At 37.8% G+C, this 16,461-nt stretch overlaps 1 protein-coding gene and 1 long non-coding RNA gene across 2 annotated transcripts in view; one reads left to right on the top strand and one right to left on the bottom strand.

Moving 5' to 3' along the window:
• Positions 1–16,461, top strand: part of LOC108719696 (contactin-associated protein-like 2) — a 1,103,988-nt gene that overhangs the window by 1,055,506 nt on the left and 32,021 nt on the right. The window lies entirely within an intron of this gene.
• On the bottom strand, positions 1,910–8,039 carry LOC108719995. Its single transcript, XR_001936294.2, has 3 exons — positions 7,657–8,039; positions 6,275–6,310; positions 1,910–2,077 (listed from the first exon to the last, which is right to left on the bottom strand). It is a non-coding gene; the product is annotated as an uncharacterized LOC108719995 (long non-coding RNA).

Genomic DNA, 16,461 nt, shown 5'->3' with positions numbered 1-16,461 from the left:
TATAAACAAGCTGCTGTATTGCCATAGGGGCAGTCATTCAAGCACAGGATACACAGTAGATAAGAACAGATAAACTCGTCAGAATCATATTGTATATTGTAGAGCGTATATTATCTGTTGTCTGCTGCGTATCCTGTGCCTTTTATCCTGTGGTTGCCCCCATGGCTACAAAACAGCTTGTTTATATAAACTATAGTAGAGTTTCTGAAGCAAACACCCTGGTTGAACCAGTGCAGGACAACAGTACATTATATTGCTATTCTTTTTAAACACTTGAATTGTTTGGTGTTACTGTTCCTTTAAGAGGCTGGAGTGAGGAGAAAGAGGCAAAAGAAATATGGGGAATGAGGATATTAGAGTAGTACTAACAGAATTAGTTAGGAAAATGTGAAGAGTGAAGAAAATTATTTTAATGGCAAATGAGTAGGGAATAGGAATAAAAAAAAGAGTGTATGTAATATGTACACTTCAAGGAAAAGGTAATGAAAGGACACAAGGAAGAGAAAAGCATTTTGTCCAAAATGCAAAGAATATAATGTTGACTTTTTTCATTATATGTGATCATGTCCAATGATAAAAAAATCATGAGAGAAAATTGAACGATTCATCAAAGATTCAATTAATATAAATATGAAACTGGGTCCAGAGTATGCACTTTAGACATGAAAGTCTCATCTCTAATGACTAATAATGATTTTTTTTTGTCAATTCCTCAGCTGAAATTAGATTTCTGTCAATTACTAATGGCAGCCACTAGGAAGTCTTTATTTTTATGTCAGATAACATAAACAAGAAGGTTGATTTAGAATTCAGGAATATAATTTAGTTGTTATTCCATTCATGTAATTGTTAAATTGTATTCACTAATTAACTCTATCTGAATTTAAAAATCCATGTGTTTCAGCAATAGTGAATAATAAATTAATGAGAAACAGGTCAAAATAGTTAACAATATTTGTTTATTGTTCATGTCTGAATGTCATTTATTGGAATATGAAACTGCATATATAGGGGCAAATTTACTAAGTTCAAGTGAAGGATTTGAATGAAAAAAAGTTTGAATATGCAAGGAAAATAATGAGGATTAGTAGAAATCATGGTAAAGTCCACGAATATGGAATGTACGGTTCTTTCATTTAATGTAAATGGGATAAATGAACCCGTTGAGAGCAAGGGTATTTTATGAGTGTAAGAAAAATAAAGCCAAAATAATAATGTTGCAAGAAACACATTTTAGACAGAATCACCTACCAGCGCTAAATCTAAAAACATATTCACAAGTATATATGAGTAACAATCCAGAAAAGAAAGCAACTGGAGTAATGATCTTGATTCATAAAGATTTACCTTTCAAATTAAAGGATTATAAAATAGATTCGGAAGGAAGGTACGTGATAGTAAGGGGGAAGCTGGCCAACCAGGCATGCACATTGGCAAATGTATATGTCCCCAACAATATACAGGTACCGTATTTACAACAATTTTTACAGGTGCTAGAATCCTATAGTGAAGGATTAATCATTCTGGAGGGAGACTTTAACATTATGCTGAACCCGCTTACAGATTCTTCTTCTGGCAAAACTAGCATATCCTATAAAAACCTTAAGCGAGTTAAAAAAATCTTCTTCTGGCAAAACTAGCATATCCTATAAAAACCTTAAGCGAGTTAAAAAAATCACTAACTGATCTACACTTGGTGGATATATGGCGTGTAATGAACCCACAAAAAAAAGACTATTCACACTATTCAAAGCAATATCAGGTTTATTCACAAATAAATTATATAATGGTATCACAACAATGGGCACACTTATTTCAAAACGCCTATATAGCCACATCATTAATATCAGATTATGCACCGGTAATAACGAAATAAACGATACCAGGAGTAACTAAACCAGAGTTCAACTGGCGATTAAATGAATTTTTATTACATAATGCAGATAACAAGGATATGATACAAAAATGGATCAAACTAATTATATTAAACAACATAACACCAGAGATTTCGCCATCAACTTTATGGGAAACTGTAAAATGTGTTTTAAGAGGCTATCTGATAGCCCTGGGTTCCAAGCTGAAAAAAAAGAGAGAAGAGGAGATTAATAATATAGTACAAGAAATATCCCAACTAGAACAGATCCATAAAGAAACAGTAGCACAAAAGACGCTAATAGTTTTGGAAAATAAGCGCATTCAACTTAAAGCCCTTTTAAACCATAAAGTTAAAAGAGCATATTTAAGAACAAAACAGAACATATATGAGTTAGGGGATAAATGCAATAAATACTTTGCTAAACTATTAAAAAAAACACAGTCTAATAATAATATCATAGCAATTAAAAATGCAAAGAATATTACCCATTATGATACTAAGGGAATAGCAGAATCGTTTAAAGATTATTATCAAGCATTATACAGAATACAAAAGAATAATCAACCCTTAACCAACTTAGAAAGAATGGAAAAATTCATTAAAGATGCAAAACTGAAACCACTTACAGAAGAACAGGCAATAGAGATATAAATATGGGGTGCCGTTTGTCCCAAATACATTCTGTATACAAAACTATCGCTAATACACAGAATGAATGTCTCTCATGTTATATAAGTATTTGTGACCATACACAGAGAAAAAAAATATACAAAATACTTATTTCTATTAAAGAATGAAAACAAAATCTGGTTAGTGCACAAAAGCATGTCATTATATCACAAACTCCATTCTGTACAGTTTAACAAGCAATCTGTCGCACAAATGTATAACCTCCATGTAACGGACACACTTATGTGCAAAGTTACTTACAGAATGAATTATGTAAAAACAAAGTTGGACATAATATATAATAGTGTAACTAACTAGTGCTTGTCAAGCTAGATTTGACTGACAAAATAGATATCTGTGACAGAAAGCAAGATTTTATAGTACAGGATTCATTCTTTCCACAAAATGACAGTTTTGTTTCACAAAACAGATAAAATAACCATTCTGTGAAGCAACACTGTCAGTCACATTCCTGAACCAATAATAACAAAGCTTATTGCCATATACAAACAAGATGAGAAGTTGCCAGCTCTGCTCCACATGGCTAAGGCAAAGTATCTGGCCTGCTATAGAGGGCGCCCTCTAATGTCCCCTCTGCTGCATAGTAATAAACATGAACAAACCTTCCCTAAAAGAGCTGCTGTTAAACACTACAGGTTCATAAATGGAAGTTTTTACAAATGGCTGAGAAATATAATGCTGCACTTATAATGATTGTAGAGAAAGAAAAGTATGCAAAACCTATATAAATATGATCATTTTAGTTGATATGGCTATTCTTATTGTTGTAACCTGCTTGTGTGGCCATTTTGGTTAAGGGCATTCCTGCTGTTTTGCCATTATTTTATGACTAACTCCTGTTCCTCATTCTGTCTAAGCTGAGAGTAATAATGGGACAGGCCACACCCACCTGCAATGTTGTATTAAATGTACCAGAAGTTACTGTGCTTGTCTGGCTGCTTTGCCTGACTCTCAGAGTCAGTTATAAGTTTTGTATATGATAGTTAGACTCCAATGTCTCCTCCTAGCTGTAATCTTGCACCAATTAGCTTGTAGTAGTCTCTTAATAATGTGCTTACCTATAGTTCAACTACTACATAATAGCTTTAGCCAGAGACTTGGGACTGATCATGTGCACGCATACCTCCCAACTGTCCCTTTTTCAGAGGGACAGTCCCTCTTTTGACAGCTCAACCTGAGGTCCCTCATTTGTACTGGAAAGTCCCTCTTTTCTCTGCACTGAACAGCCAGAAAAATAAACAGAATTTCTGACTTAATTGGCTTTCGGCAGAGAGGCCAGTACAGCTAACAGGTGCAAATAAGATACTTTGTAACAATTTTGAGATAAGAAAATAAGTAATTTTAACAGTTTAGACAAGGAGAAATATTTTCAAACTTTTATAACCTGCCAAACTTTGTAAAATGAACATGGTTATTACGGGGTGTGGCCACAAAAATGGGTGTGGTCAAAAAAATTGGCTGCGCTACATGACAAAAAATTTTTTGTCCCTTTTTACTTCCAAAATGTTGGCAGGTATGACCACGCATTCTGTATAGTATGATGTGAAGGTTATATGAGCAGCCACTCCTGAGTACTGTGTGTAAACAAAAGGGGGTCATTTAGGCAGGGGCAATTTTAGGGGATCATAATCTATTTACATAGAAGCAACAAGCTGCACAATGCTTTATATTTATTTATAACAAAAGACTCTAATGATGCCGTCCCTTACCTGCCCAGTGCTTAACCCTTTCACATCAGAGTGGGTCGAGGGGAGCACAACACTAGAGCAGAGAGCACAACTGTGCCCAAGTCACATGCATGTCCAGGGCCGCCAGCAGGGGGGACAAGTGTTCCGGGCCAGAAGTGCTGCATTTTTCAAAGAGCCGGGTCCCCTTTACGAGCGCCCAAGCCATGGGGCCATTTCGCATATTACAGATTGCGGAAGTGCCGAAAAGACGAAGCTTAAGTCCTGAAGCGGCGAAAAGACCCAAATTCACGAAAGGAGGTGAAGTTGAAGTCCTGAAGCCTTTTGTTTACACACAGTACTCAGGAGTGGCTGCTCATATAACCAACACATCATACTAAACACACTTTGGGGGTCATTTATCAACACTGGGCACATTTGCCCATGGCCAGTAACCCATGGCAACCAATCAGATTGCTGCATTCATTGTTCTACTTGCAGATGGCTTTTAAAAGCTAATCGCTGATTGGTTGCTATAGGTAACTGCCCATGGGCAAATTTGCCCAGTGTTGATAAATGAGCCCCAATGTGTGTGCACATGATCAGTCCCAAGTCTATGGCTAAAGCTATTATGAAGTAGTTGAACTATAGCTAAGCACATTATTAAGAGACTACTACAAGCTAATTGGTGCAAGGTTACAGCTAGGAGGAGACATTGGAGTCTAACTATCATATACAAAACTTATAACTGACTCTGAGAGTCAGGCAAAGCAGCCAGACAAGCACAGTAACTTCTGGTACATTTAATACAACAACACAGGTGGGTGTGGCCTGTCCCATAATTACTCTCAGTTTAGACAGGAAGAGGAACAGGAGTGAGTCATAAAATAAGGGCAAAACAGCAGGAATGCCCTTAACCAAAATGGCCACACAAGCAGGTTACTACAATAAGAATAGCCATATCACCTAAAATGATCATATTTATATAAGTTTTGCATTATATATTATATATTGCAGCATTATATTTCTCAGCCATTTGTAAAAACTTCCATTTATGAACCTGTAGTGTTTAACAGCAGCCCTTTTAGGAAAGGTTTGTTCATGTTTCTTACTATGCAGCACAGGGGACATTAGAGGACGCCCTCTATAGCAGGCCAGATACTTTGCCTTAGCCATGTGGAGCAGAGCTGGCCACTTCTCATCTTGTTTGTATATGGCAAGAAGCTTTGTTCTTATTGGTTCAGGAATGTGACTGACAGTGTTGCTTCACAGAATGGTTATTTTATCTGTTTTGTGAAACAAAACTGTCATTTTGTGGAAAGAATGAATCCTGTGCTATAAAATCTTGCTTTCTGTCACAGATATCTATTTTGTCAGTCAAATCTAGCTTGACAAGCACTAGTTAGTTACACTATTATATATTATGTCCATTTTTTTTTACATAATTCATTCTGTAAGTAACTTTGCACGTAAGTGTGTCCGTTACATGGAGGTTATACATTTGTGCGACAGATTGCTTGTTAAATGTACAGAATGGAGTTTGTGATATAATGACATCCTTTTGTGCACTAACCAGGTTTTGTTTTCATTCTTTAATATAAATAAGTCTTTTGTATATTTTTTTTCTCTATGTATGGTCACAAATACTTATATAACATGAGAGACATTCATTCTGTGTATTAGGGATAGTTTTGTATACAGAATGTATTTGGGACAAACGGCACCCCATATATAAATACCTTTTACATATAAAGAGATTGAAGAAGGAATGACAATTTGCCCCCGGGAAAGAGCCCAGGTCCTGATGGGTATATAGCTGGGTTTTATAAATTATTCAAAACTGAGATAATACCTTTATTACAATCACATTTTAATAATATTTCAGATGAGAAGGGGTTCCATGCCCAGGCAGCACATATTACGATCATTCCAAAACAAGATAAAGATCCTCAATTATGTTCAAGTTACAGGCCCATATCCTTAATAAATAATGATATGAAAATATATGCCTACATATTAGGAAATAGATTGAAACAATACTTACCATCAATGATCCACCAGGATCAAGCAGGTTTCGTACCTAAAAGAGAAGCAAAGGATAATATAGCAAAAACAATATCTATAATACAGTATACAAAAAAATTTCATATCCCAACTTTTCTGCTTACGACAGATGCCGAAAAGGCATTCGATAGAATAACTTGGGCATTTTTGGAGAAAACAATGATTAACTTTGGAATTGGGGAGCATATGAGACAGAGAATACTGGCTTTATACGACAGACCGACTGCCTTGTTTCTAATGGTGATGGAGGTACTGCTTTCCAATATAAGAAACAATCAGGATATTTCGGGAATGAATATAAAGGGTAAAGAATATAAAACCGCAGCATTTGCTGACGATCTACTGATTTATATAACAAACCCTTTAATTACCCTACCAAATTTGATAAGCTTATTGAAGTTATTTGGAGAATTTTCAAATTTTAAAATTAACTATTCCAAATCTGAGATCGTAAACATAAATGTGAAAGAGGACATCGCACTGCAGATTAAACAAAATTTCCCATTTAAATGGTCGCTATCTACCATTAAATATTTAGGGGTAAATATATGTGGGGATCTGGGGAAGGCTTACCAAGATAACTATATACCTATCTTAATATCTATACAAAAAACAATAGATAAATGGGAAAAAATCAAAATGTCGTGGACAGGAAGATTACAAGCTATAAAGATGGTTGTTATGCCAAAAGTATTATATCTATTTCAAGTTCTACCAATAGATTTACCGCAAACATTTTTAAAAAAACTAAAATCGCTGATTATAAGGTTTATATGGAATGGGAAAAAAGCAAGAATTAGTTATAAAATCTTAACGGACCCTAAAGAGAAGGGTGGGATGGCGGCACCAGATCCATATCTATATTATACTGCTGTACATTTGGTTAGAATATTAAATTGGATGACAAGAAAAGGGAAAAAAGATTGGAGCCATATTGAACAAGAGTGGGGAGATTATCCAACGGAAAATGCGCTTTGGGACGACAAGTGGGTAAAGACTAAAATGATAGCACAACATCCCTTAATAAGTACTACCCTCAAAGTATGGCACAAGAATAAAGTAGATATGTATCTGACCCGGGCTCCATATGTGTTACAACCATTGATGCTTAATCCAAACTACCCCCCTAGCTTGGAAAGGGGAACATATCAAAGGTGGGAGAAATGGGAGGATAAACCCACAAAAATTCGAGACTTTATCAGAGGAGATAAGATTATACCTTTACAGGAACTACAAGAAAGATGGGGGAAACATCCTAGGGATATATGGGGATATAATCAATTATATTATTTCATAAATATGAAAAGAGAGAGAAACTGGGACAGACCATTAACACAATGGTAAGAGATAATAGAAACTGACCCAGACTTGATTAAAGGTATACGATATCCTCCTTAATTCACGTGAATTTAAACCACCATCATTTTGTCATTCCTGGGAGAAAGAACTGGGTGTTAATATATCAGAACAAATGTGGTTGAATATTTTCAAGCAAGGTAACAAAAAGGCAAGGGCATCAAAAATGAAAGAAGCAATATATAAAGTAGTTACAAGGTGGCATTTAACTCCACCAAAGCTTAACAAAATATATCCACAAATGCAAAATATGAAAATAAAAAAGATAAAAAATGCAGGATATATGATTAATGCATTAATGCACTATCCACTCAATGCCTCCCCTGTATTTATTTTTTGTATCCCCCCCCTTTTTTTCTGTGTATTGTTTATTTTGTTTTTTGTGTGGAAAAAATAAAGAAAGAAATTAAAAAAAAAAAAAGTTAGAATATCGAAGTAATTTTTTGGGTACTTCAACCATCGAATAGGCTACTACGACCTTCGACTTCGATTCGAACTAAAAATCGATTGACTATTCGACCAATCGATAGTCGAAGTACTGTCTCTTTAAAAAATACTTCGCCACTTTAAACCTACCAAGGTACAATGTTAGCCTATGGGGACCTTCCCCATCACTTTTCTAACCTTTTTTTGATAGAAGAATAATCCTTTGATCGATCGCTTAAAATTGTTCAATTCGATTTTTACTTCGATCGATCGAAGGATTTGCGCTCAATCCTTTCGAATTCGATATTCGAAGGATACAATTCAAGGGTCGAATGTGAGGGTTTATTAACCCTCTATATTCAACCCTTGATAAAGGAAGATTATTTCATACTTACTTCCTTTCCTAGACGTACTCCATGTCAGTACGTTACGGGATAGCCCCTCCTCCCTGCTCCAATTAGAAGGAACCTCCCCAAGCCTTTAAAAGGCCAACCACACCCACCTACCGGCGTCTTTGTAACAAGCTCTTAAATTACCGGAAAAGAAAGGGCGGGTGTACTGACATGGAGTACGTCTAGGAAAGGAAGATCTCGGTAAGTATGAAATAATCTTCCTTTTTCCCTAGACGTACTCCATGTCAGTACGTTACGGGACATAGCAAGTTAACGTTATCCCATGGGAGGGAATATGCTTTAAGAAGAAACTGTAATAAGGAAAGGAGTATCTCTGACTAGATAGTCCACCATCATGCAAACTCCTTACCTTAATATAGAGAGTCCAGGTGAAAACCCCAGAATAAGTTCACCAGGCTAAGAATAGAGCTATAGTATAGCATATACTATAGAGAAAGAGAGAGAGAGCGCGAGAGAGAGATGTTAGCCCACTGAGAGTGAGGAACAAGTTAGCTCACTAACCACCACTTCACCCTCCAGAAGAGAGAGAGAGAGAGAGAGGAAGACAGTCCTGTAAAAGGCGAATTCAGCAAGCTGAAATACTTACTCTCCTACTCACCAAATAGCATTCATCACATGTATGCCTAAATTCAGTGCAAATTGCAAGGTACCTGTAAGAAACACTTGGTAGGAGTAAGAACCCAAAACAGACACAATATAGAAATGATCTACTTAGGATATATCCATAAATGTAGGATATCCAATGAACCCTGAGGTACCCAAGGCCAGTACCATAAATATCTTCATATCAGAATGCATGTTACCAGGACTGTTCTAACCGAAAGCAGATCCTAAAGATCGGAGACAAGGGCACCTGAGAAAATAATTGGGATTAGAATTCCTTACCCTGTGTAAGGTCCTGTGATGAGGCAGACTCAATTAACTGTAAAGAGTTGAGCAACTCCAGTACCTAGAAAGAGCCCCTGTTGGTTGACCCAACCTAGTACTCTGAGAGGTATAACTGAATACCCCTAAGGTTACAGATCCCAATAACCACAGTGCAACTAAAGGACTAATTCCAAGATTTATGGAGGCAGATTATATGCCCTGGATAAATGTTTCTAGTCACCCACAAACCTGTGTTCTCTCTACCCATAAGGGACCCACTTATATGTGGAATCAACTATACTACATATTTAATCGTTGAGGCTGACCTTGGAACTGGAGGGACGCTATGGATGTTCCAGTAAGTGTCAGAAGGGCCTCTGATCTACTAGAGTCATGCTGGGTCATATGTATCAGGAGTGGCGCAGGAATGTGAATCCGAGAACAAACCAGGATAATAGGAGTGTTGTATCTGGAAGTTACTGTACCTGGACATTGAGCTCTGTGCGAATGTTTCAGACACAATTTCAGCAGGTGTAAATGTAATCCCCCTAGCATAGGGAATAATGTGACAGACATGGTCAAAACAGACAAAAAAAAAAATACTTCCAAGCATCCCATTTGAAGCTAGACAAACCTGTATGACAGATACATAAAATATCCTTAATTCATTCTCAATGAAATTAATGACTAGAAGTGGTAAGAGATTACACTCTACTGTAATGACTGCAACCGTCCCACTTAAGGGAAGACTATGATCCTGCTCAGAAGAGCCAAGTACATTTTCGGGCCGAAACAATAGGACAAGTAGCAACTGCAGTATGTAACTGTAAGGAGGAAAGATCCAAAACTGCTGGTGTTCCAAGAGGGCACAGACATAGAGAGGGAAAATAATTAACGCTCCTAGGACGCCTCCATCTGCTGTCCAATCAGTTACCTATCTGGTGTGGAAGAACAGCCAGCCCTGTATTCTAAAAGACCACTAACTAGGGGATTGAGAAATTGAAGAAAAAAATAAATAAATGGGCCCAAAATAAGTGCCTTCTGGACACAGAGCCTTAAGTCACAAAGCCGTTTTGATGATAGTATAAGGTAGTATAAGCAGAATATCCCTATCCTGGGCCAGACTTGAACAGAGGTCATCTCTATGGACTAACAAGACACTTTGAGGACTCCTATAGCCTGAAAACCCTTGGTTTGAAATATATACCTTATGCAAATTCCCAGTGGCCTGATATGTATGTGTACCCTGTCTCTATAGACACCCTGTATTGGCAGATAAAATGTCTCATCTATCCTGACATTAAGAATATCAGTAGAAATAGTATAGGAATAACACTGGGTAGTGGCTCCCCTCTCTAATTTGTAGAGGCACTAAGGAGTCACCCTAGAAAATGGTAGAAATACATCTGGGGATCCTTCAGCCAAGCATAGAGAACTGTATACCTTGTTCTTCCTTAAACTTATGAATATGGAATTTCCACAGGTTGCACCCCTAGAAACTAGCCAGATGTCCTGGCTGCTATAGTAATTTATGGATGAAGAGTTCAAGTACTGATTGTTCCAGGAATCTTCAAAAATACTATATGTTGCATAAAAATATAGGTTTATTGAGCCAACGTTTCTGGTTCCAAAAAAGAACCCATCCCAAGGACACAAATCATATATAGATATCTGTGCAAACATATATACACACTCATATACATGCCTTAGTATTAAAATATATGCACCTGCCTATGGCCCTCTTATAGATGCAAACATATATGTTGCTTGGTAGACCAGTTGTATTATGGAGTTTATCAATTAATTGAGCATTTGTTCTGAAGGCAGTAGAATCCCCCTGCAGGATGTGGGCCATGGTGCAAGCATATATTAAAATATGTGATAATAATATGTACCTCGGTCAGAGTCCTAAACTCCTGGTAGAGCACAGTACCCGACCCCAGAGCTCGAGCTGCTTGGGTAGTAATAAACTGCACAATTGACTGGGCAAAGCAATTATCTGGTCCTCCATTCGTTCAGGCAGTGATCGGTGATACAAGGCTGCTGAATCTGGAAAAATGTACATTCAATGGTCCCAAAAGTAGTACATACCTGTGGTTATTGTTAACCCAGCAATCCTTAGGACAGACAGGCTTCAGAACTCCTGTAGTGTTTATCAAGACAAAGTTAAGCTTACCTGCCATTGGGAAAAAATATTGCCTAGTGTCTAATTTATTAAGCCATATCTTATCCCAGGAGCAATGCCATGGAATGAAAAGACATTCATATGTAGGTATTCCTATCAGTAGTCATCTGGATTAAACCTGAATGTACCCCAGAAACAATTACAACCCCATGTAATGCATAGTTTAGGTTAGCTGCAGTCAGAGCAAACCTATATCCGACCTTCATAGCCACCCAGTCCAGTGATCTACATCTATTAGAGCTACTGGTTCAAGGTGAGCAATAATTAGAGCATATCATACTGCAGAGAATAGGAGCATACCGATATGATCACAGCAACATGTAATACATAAAATATTAGCTACTGCTTAGGGCAAGCGTAAATCTGGTCCTAGCCGTTCCCAGGCCTGTGCTTTACATACCTTAGGGCTACCTATTCCAGGTGAGCCATAGCCAGGGTATATACTGCAGAAGAAAATATAAGCACAGATTCAATCACAGTAACATGAAATACATAGTTTATATTAGCTGCTGCTTAGGGCAAGCATATCTCAGGGCCTAGCAACTCAAAAGGCCTGTGCTCTACATCCATTAGGGCTACTTGTTCCATGAGAGAAATAGCCAACTCGTAAACTGCAGAAAACCTGTAGTACATAGATAGGTTAGCTGCTGCTTATAGCAAGCATGTATCAGGACCTAGCAGCAAGACAGATCTGTGCTCTACATCTCACAGGGCTACGTGTTCTTTGTGAGCAATAGCCAGAGCATAAGCTGTATAACAAAATAGTAGCACAGGTACAATCACAGCAATATGAAATACATAGTTAGATTAGCTGCTGCTTCGAGCAAGCATGTCTCAGGGCCTAGCAGCCAGGCAGACCTGTGCTCTACATCCTGTAGGGCCACGTTTTACATATGAGCAATAGCCAGAGCTTAAGCTGTAGAACAAAATAGGAGCAAAGGTACAATCACGGAAACATGAGGTCCATAGTTTAGATTAGCTGCTGCATAGAGCAAGCTTATATCAGGCCCTAGCATTCAGCCAGACCTTTGCTCGACCTCTATTATGGCTACCTGTTCTATGTGAGCAATAGCCAAAACATAGAATGCAGAACAAAAATAGTGCAATACATATTATGGATTATCTGATGTTTATAGCAAGTATATATCAGAGCCTAGCAGCCCCCCCAGCCCAGTGATCCATATTCAATAGGGCTACTGGTGTCCTATTTGTAAATGGCTTGTGCTTTCAGGCAGGAAACAATCATAACACAGTGCAGATAAGCATATGAATATATAGCATGCAAGCAGTTAGTTAGACTTTAGTACACTGCAGAACAGCATATGGACACACTCCTTACCTGCTGCTCATTAGGCAAGGCTGGAAGCAGACCCTTTAATGTCACAAATTCCAGGACACTCTATTGTTAACGGGAAAACAGGCCTCACAAGTTTACTGACAACAGCAGGATTTACCTGAGGCTGCAGCTTCCTCACCTGCTGAGTTAGAGAGTGGGCGGGGCCATCTCCACTTGCTTTAGCTGGACCTGATTATACTCAGCTGGTGTCTGCATAGGCAGGGAACCCAAAGCAACTGCGTAGGTTATACTGAGGCGAATTGGATAATTAGTGTTGGTGCTTCCTGCACAGGCCCAAGTTTGCTATAATATGAAGCCTATAGCGAAACTTTTTTTATATTTTTTATTTTTTATTATTATTTTAACTACCTCCACCTTAGGAAAGTCTGTTGAGGGAGGCAGTTGGCCATGACCTGCCCCCATTAAAACAAAAATAAAACAAAGGTAACAGGGGGCAGTAAGGTTCAGGCCCCTAACTAATTAGCCTAAGTTAACTGCCACCTCCCTCGCCCATTCGTAAAAATGGGGTGTAGGGGCCACATACACCAGTGCCGCCTGAGGCCAATCTGGGCAGGTCGGGAGGGCACACGAATGGGGGGACAAGCACCTGCCACCCAATGCTCTTGATAGCAATACAGGAAGGCAACTGAAATACAGGCAGACAAGGAGTAGCAAACATTGCACCTCAGTGCCTTACCTGATTCAAAAGCTGAAGTTCAGAAGACTCCAGGTCTGAGGTAGTGTGCTGGGGGGAAAAAAGGTCCCATGGACCAAAACCCCTGTCCCTAGGACGCCTTCCGGGCAGGCCTAATGCTTTCCTAGGCGTAAAAGAGAAAAACAAAAATTTGCTTCTAATGATTGAGGCCTTTGTTCAGAGAACAAAGCCAAGAGCATAAGAGAAGGAAAAAAAAAGACGCCGGTAGGTGGGTGTGGTTGGCCTTTTAAAGGCTTGGGGAGGTTCCTTCTAATTGGAGCAGGGAGGAGGGGCTATCCCGTAACGTACTGACATGGAGTACGTCTAGGGAAAAATGTGCCTCATACTGTGTTTACAGGATGTAAAACAGTCAACTTGTTTTACTGTAAGGAACAAGACAAATAAAAAGGGAAAGAAAATCAAAGAACATGGAACTAAAAAAGAAGGTTATTGTATGTTGCTTTTATGCGCACTCCACTTTAGGTGGGTGGGGAAAATTTGTGTGTGGCTAAAAAATTTCCACAGTGCTACACACTCTACTTATTCACCTTTACCAGGCCCCTCAAGCAAAAACATCTTCTGCTGCCTATTCCTAAATTACCTTGTCTGGAAAGGGTAGGGATAGGGTTGATCATAGGTAGAGTTGGAAAGGGACAAGGTAGGTCACTGCCTAGAGCTACAGCTGAAATTATCTGCCCAGCCTTTATACAGTTAAAAAATAACAATATTTACTAACATAATAGTAATCCGAAGACATATCTGGTCCTTGCTGGTCTCTAATTTCTGTAAATGAACATGTGCTTATTCCAAATTGCTTCCAGCATTATCTAATCAAATTAACTTAAACAGTAATAGGAACAAAAGGAAAACCCCGCCTCAAGCAATTTTTACTTTTAATCCTGTGAGACCAAATGTTTGAGTGGATGGTACATTATTCCATTCCATGGTGGTAAGCAGATTCCATGTAATTTGTATGGGTATGGGGTGGGGGGGTGATACTACAAGTTTACATGCTTCATACACACCTAGTTAAGCTAAATAGGTATGGGAGCAGTATACTGTGCACTTACAATTAGAGAGTGTAGTCCAGTCCAGTTAAACACATTGAAAATAAGATGTTTCCAAGGCTTAGCCAATAAATACAAAAGGAAATATGTGGTGTTTTTGGATTTATTCGCTAAAAATAGGGCCAATCTTTTAAAGTGGAAATTGGGGAGGCCTCCTCACACCAAAGTGACCTGCCGTGCTGTGTGGAACTTGCTGTCTGACATTAGCTATGATAGGTAAAGTACAAGATTTCATAGCCAGGGCACACTATACCTGCTTTATACTTTTTTGCATACCCCTTCCAGTATAGTCTAGTTTAAAAATGTTTCTCCTATACATAGTTTCTTTTTAACCCTGTGAGCTGTTTCTTTTTGTCCCAAATTGCACCTAATTATGTACCTTGGAGAAGTTGGTCAGAAACTATGCAGACACCTGAATATTTAAAAAAAAAAATCACTTTTTATGAGTAGGAGCCATCTGGTTGCTTAATTATAACACATTAGAAGTGGATTAGAGGGATGATCAGAAAAGCATATACTTGTTTTTTTTTTCCTTCCAAGAACAGGTCTTTGAATTGTTGAAGTGACTTGAAAGGTTATATGCAGTGTCACACATATACAAATAGCTGCCAGATGACAGATAATTATTCATGACTGTGCAAGCTGTACTGCAACTGGTGCTTTGTGTTCTGCGCATAAGAAAGCTATGTAAAAATTGCTGAATATTTTACCAAATTGTCTCATCTTCTGCCTTGTTGATTTATTCCAAAAACAGAGTAAGTAGCCTTGAGACATTTCATCCTCATTGAAAAACTTCAAAGTAGCACAAGAGTATGTCCAACATTGCATTCAAAAATTGCCCTGACAATATTCTTTGTGTGGCATGTAACTGCAGGCTGGCTGTCAAGCACCATCAATGTATTGACAGTTCAATCCTCAGTCTATGGAGAGTAACTGCGAAACAACTTATAATGCTTACACAATTTTATAGATATATATTAATAATATAATATATATTTCATATATATCTATATATCTATCTATATATATATATATATATATATATATATATATATATATATATATATATATATTATTAATATATAAAAATCAGTCATCAGTTGACAAAATTTAAATTTTTGTGTATAGAAGTGCCCACCACTGCTGTGGGACATTGCTGTTTAAACAAACATCTCTATTTATAAGGAAAAAGGGGTTGTTCACCTTCCAACACTTCTTACAGTTCAGTTGTTTTCAGACAGTTCACCAAAATAAAGACTCTTTTCAATTGCTTTGTATTCTCGGTTTGTAAAAGATTTTCAAATTTTGAAGTTTAAAGGTTTATTTTTCACATTTGAATGTCTTTCTGAGGCAGCTCTGGGAAGGGGAGATCTTCGACTCTGTAACTGTTCTAAATTGATACATTAGTTAATATATTTCTTATCTTTGTCACTGCTGAGCAGATACTACCATGAGTGTCATTAAAGGCAGTTGCTAAAATTGATACAACAGTTTCTTATATTCCAGAGATGCTGCTGAGAAATGTAACAGCTAATGGAGCAAATTGTAACAGTTCAGATCTGTACCTGGATTACTGAGCTTCCAGACTGAAACACTAGAGACAGGAACAATAAACTTTAAACTTCAAACAACTGAACTGGAAAAAGTTTTTGAGGCTGAACAACCCCTTTAAGAGACAGGCGATTATCATCATTATGTTATGTATTTATGAAGACAGGCCAATATGCCATGTTTTTGTACTTTTCACCCTGCCCTGAGTTTGAAAAATTACCACAGGTCTCTGGGCTCCAAAATGGAGTGCAAAGACTTTCATTACCCCCCAT

The sequence above is a fragment of the Xenopus laevis genome, chromosome 6S (assembly GCF_017654675.1).
Source record: "Xenopus laevis strain J_2021 chromosome 6S, Xenopus_laevis_v10.1, whole genome shotgun sequence".
Lineage (NCBI taxonomy): Eukaryota > Metazoa > Chordata > Amphibia > Anura > Pipidae > Xenopus > Xenopus laevis.
Note: the sequence above shows the minus strand (reverse complement) of the source record. Positions and strands in the feature narration are given on the sequence as shown.